This window comes from Centruroides sculpturatus, unplaced genomic scaffold (assembly GCF_000671375.1).
Source record: "Centruroides sculpturatus isolate CEXI.00-Female unplaced genomic scaffold, Cexi_2.0 scaffold45, whole genome shotgun sequence".
Classification (NCBI taxonomy): domain Eukaryota; kingdom Metazoa; phylum Arthropoda; class Arachnida; order Scorpiones; family Buthidae; genus Centruroides; species Centruroides sculpturatus.
The window spans coordinates 57,620-62,682 of record NW_019384310.1 but is presented as its reverse complement, the minus strand read 5'-3'; the positions used below and the strand labels follow the sequence as shown (position 1 = coordinate 62,682).

Sequence of the window (5,063 nt, the reverse complement as noted above, 5' to 3'; positions counted from 1 at the left end):
AAAAATATTAAAATGAAAATGTGAAACATAAGCGCTTGTTTTTACGGATAAGTGACGAATATTCGCGGAAAATGTTTATGTTTATTACGATAAACGTTTATATCGTGACGTGCGATGGTTATAAACGTCAATTACGTCACGTGGTACCGTTTGACGCAATTTCTTTTGTAAACCGTGATTTGTGGTAAATCTGCTTTAATATGGCTGGATAAGCCAACCGGTGACATAAATACGGATTGAATGACGTCGTTGGACCTTAACGGAGTTATAGAACGTGCTCCTACGAGTGAAAAAGTCAAAGGCATCGTACCTCTACGTCCGACCCGTTGCCGGATACGGCGCCCCAAAACTGGGTCGTGTTTGGGAGTCGTTGTAAGACTACGGCATTTAACTGTTCGGTGCGAGTGGTCCGCTCTACCGTTCGTAGAGTACTCGACGTTATGTAGTTTTGTGTGTGTCTGGGGCTCGTCTTCGTGTGAGTGCCGAGACGTGGGCGACCGTTGGTCGAGGCGAGCGATTCCGGACCTTGACTGACTCCGAGCACGGAGAATGGGTGTTAGTACCAGTTTGAGGTAGAAACTGTTTTCGGTTGGTGAAAGTTAATGCGTTTATTATTTAGGGTCAATGTGGGTAAATATGAGACACTTTTGAATATGTATATATATATATACACATTTTAAATTTGAAGCAATATAAAACATATTAGAATAAATATAATATAATAATTATTATTATTTCAGAAAAAGTAAACGTCGAGGCGAAACAGATTACGAAAATAATACGGAAAGAGAGAAGGGAAAAATAATTGATTTAATCAACAAGTTCCAATGCGGAATTCGGTAGTCAACACTAATATATCTAATAATTTAATTTGATCTCTACATATAGTTCGGTAGATAATTGACGAACAGACTCTAAACGTCAATTATATATGGACAAACGGCCACGTCGATATATAGAAACGTGGTTATACATAAAATAGACGTTTCTAACAGTTACTAACCTTATATGTTACTTTAATCACCTGTCCAGATATTTGTACTATTTTGGTCACGATCCACCACTGACCGACACCGACCTCCACCCGTCATATTCAAACCCAGACACCGTGACGTAGTAAAAGACTCTGCGGTTGCCAGCCAATGGCCGATGGCTTTTCTTATTCGTCGATGTACTAATTTTGAAAAATTATTACGAGAATCGTCGATCGGTTAATATATGTTTTAAAAAATGGCATTTAAATTTGAATGAAAAGATTTAATCGGTTAATAGAATGAATATTTCCATAAAAGGCTTTTGTGGGAATTTCACGGCCTCGCTTTATCGGGACAAATCGGAGTAGGCTAAAACTAGTCAATTTATTTGTTCGCCCGTTTCGTACGAAACAATTTATTGATATATTCAATTAATAAGTTTTAACGATAGATACGACTAATTTAGCTACGGAACTTTTAAATACAATTATTAATACTGTATTATTTCGTTACGTTATTTTAATTTGTAACAGAGATCCGAAAGGAAGTAATACTTTTACTTCGCATTCTAATATTATTTCAATTATTCGTGACAAACTAAAATTTTGATCGCTTTAAAACGAGGATTCGCAAAGTGCGGACCTCGGGCCGAATGCAGCCCGCGACGTTGGACCATCCTCCATCTTGAATTCTTACCAGATAATTTTCTCTTTTACGAAAAGAACATAAAAATTATACCACGTTACAACTTTAAAAATTCACTTTAAAAAATAAAATCGTGTTTCCGTTGTTGTTGTTCTTCGCTTAAAAGTGAATTTTTATGGGCGCTCACACCACAGTAATTTTAATAATATAACGGGAAAAGGAAAAAAAATTAAATTTGAATCATTACGAAAATCCGTAAATAATTGGTGTTTACAATTTTATTTAAACGAAATAAATCGCCCTTTTGGCCAGCTACAACCAGTAGATTTTTAATTGAAAAATTACAAGATATCAGTTGACATTCCTGGTTGATATAAATTAATGTTACGAACGATTTCAATAAAAAATTACAATGTTATCACAAGCTTATTTTTGATCTTATTGGTCGTGTGAAGGCCACAGAACAAAAACTTCAATTATTTGTACGACAACAATTTCAAAATGGAAATTTATATCATTTTGAATCGAGCAGAATCGTAGAAACAGAAAACGATAAAGCATCAATTATCGTACGATCAGAAAAATATTTAAAAATTATGCAGAGTCTGTTAGAAGAATTTGATAAACGTTTTACTAATTTTAGGAATCGTGAGAAACGGTTTACTTTATTTTCTGATGCATTTTCTCGCGATGCACAAAATCTTTTCGACGATATGCGGCTTAAAGCTTAAATTTTTAGCTTCCAGCTGCGTATCTACAGGAATTACATCGAAGGTTTGCGGGAAAACACTGAAGCTAAAAATTCTTACTGGACGATTACGAAAAATGTTTGCAAAATGCAGCGATTCAATAAAAAGAAGAAAAGTTCGTCACCTTATTGAATATTATACAGACCCCGAAAAACTCGGCCGTGCGGCTGAAATGAGTTTAAGATCGGCGGAAGAAGAAATGCTACTGATATTGTAAAGGAAGTCGTGTCATTCACGAAAAAAGCCACCAAATAAAAGTACAAGGTATACCTAGCCTTACGTCGGTAATTGGTTCCAGGAGAACGACTTAAGCCGAATTTATTTGTCTCCAAATCTACTTGTCACTAGGCTAAACCATAAATTGCCAATTCCGGTTCTGCATTTTATTTATTAACGCATTTTTAATAATGTATGGTTAACAAGGATCTATTTTAAGCTTACAAACAAATAAATTTTAGTTTTTAATATAGTACAGAAAAAAAGTAATCTAAATTTACGAATGCATGTACTGTAAATACAGTACATACTTGTAAATGTACAGTACATATTTTAATATGATTTTATGTGCTTTAAATATTTTTCTAGTGATATTACGACTTCAATATTTTTGGCGGACGGACGTAAAGTCGAATAAAATGACTTAAACTTGATTTTTATTTTTCCATATAATTTTTTGACGAACGACGTATAATCGGGAACGACGTAACTCGAAACGACGTAAGTCGAGGTATACCTGTATTGTGTTATACTGTGGAAGCTAGATAAGTACAGTACTGTATTTGGTTTTCCATACCTAACAATTCGAGTATTTTTATTTCTAAATAGTACTTTCTTAATTATAATAATGTTCTAGGGTATATCATTGTCGAAATAATTAAGTGGATATAATATTTGTATTTTTGAATTACAGGTATATTCTTTTTTGTGTGAATTAAATTACTTTTTCATGTTTGGCCAAAAGATGGCGCCACGTGTACCGGCTGCAATTGTATGTAGGCAGAAATTAATTTATATGTACGAATTAATCAATATTTTGGTGTAGTATATAGCTTAGTGTCGATTCTAGAATCTAAGCAAAACTCATATAAACTTCGGTTTAAAGATTTCGATTTAAACTTTTAATTTTAGATTTCGGTTTAAACTTCGATTTAAGAATAAAGATTTGTATAAAAGATAAGCATACAAACCAAAGAGTATTCATTTTTATGTACAGTAGAGCATCGATTATCCGACTCAATTGGGGACTCAGGTTGGTCGGATAACCGAAAAAAAACGAAAAAACTACTTTATTAGTATAGTATATTAGTATATCCCATGTAATTAGTATATTAGTATATCGCTATTAACCTATTTCGCGTTGAATTTTCATCGATGTTAAGCCTAACAAAATTTTTTAAAATAATAATCGTCGCTATTGTATCGTTAAAAATTATTTTTAAATTATTTTATTGCTCACAAAATAAACAACCACTCATAATTACACAATTAAGTCTCGTTTAAATACTGGCCTCCCTTTCATGGTCGAGTCAGTGTTGCCAGCTAAAACACGCAAAAATTTAACAAAAATAATATTAAAGTAGCCGAGACATAGCCAAATATTGTAGCGCCGCATCACTAGCGGACATTTGAAATTTGCCGACTAGAACGCGGTCGGTTAACCGAGGTGACTGTTAATCGGGGGTCGGATAATCGATGCTCTACTGTATATACAGTAAAGATAGATTAGGTAAGATATCAGCTGAATCAATACACGATTTTTATTATAAATAATAAAACGGAAATGTTTATTTTATCTCCTTTTTATTTTTCTTATTTTGTTACACATCTGTTCGAATATTAAATGTGGCCATCTTATTTCAAATTCTAAAAAATGTTTAATTTTTGTTTACTGGCTAAGCATTAAAAAACAATACACTGGATGGTTATATTTGCAGATATAGATAGAATAAAAACTGCAACTGTTGACGTAAATAATAAATACAGTAAAAACTTGATATAACGCGCAGAAGAAATTGGTCCGTTATAATAAATGTTCCTTTTATCGTGATCACTCGTTATTACTAACTCGTCCGTTTTATTGAAAAGTCCATTACTATTCAGTAGAAACATTTAGAACGGATCCCGATAACGGACCTGAAGAAAATATCTGCAGTTTGCGAATGCTTTCTCTAGATCCAGATGCCGAATCGATGTGTTTTTACCTCGCAAATATAGGGGTATTCTACTGTAAGTAGTAATATCGTATACAGTAATCGGAAATCGGAAAAATTGGGCATTTTCCGGTAATCGGAATCGAGAAAATCTCGTCACGATTTTCGATTCTTAAAATGATTCTTTTACATTTAATAAGAAAATTAATTACAATATTAACAATTAGTACAAGTAGGCCTTTTATTGGAAACGTTCGTATTGACAAAGCAGAAAGTACGAGGTGATGTCTGTCGTGGCGGACTTTTCTTTCGCGTAGTCAGAGTGACGAGAGATTGAACTTGGTCGGTACTAATTGTCTCCACTTTAGGCACAATAAGGTTGCCACCCAGTTGGTATTATACCGAGGGTAATATTTATTATGTTTACTTATAAAAATAAAAGTTTTTGTTACGATGATGATGGTATTTGTTCGGCTCGTTGCATCATTTGCCAAACCTCATTTAGTGTTAAATACGATGGAATTAAATCATTCACGAGGCATACC

The 5,063-nt window shown here is 33.6% G+C and overlaps 1 protein-coding gene across 2 annotated transcripts in view; it reads right to left on the bottom strand.

Moving 5' to 3' along the window:
- The window catches only part of LOC111621063 (wolframin-like), a 12,937-nt gene extending 11,617 nt beyond the window's left edge, over positions 1-1,320 (bottom strand). The window contains exon 1 of one of the 2 annotated variants that reach the window (XM_023363119.1): positions 1,004-1,320. The gene's annotated coding sequence lies outside the window, so the exon portion shown is untranslated. The remainder of the gene's footprint in view (positions 1-1,003) is intronic. The other variant, XM_023363128.1, reaches the window with a different exon arrangement.
- Positions 1,321-5,063: the final 3,743 nt, after the last annotated feature.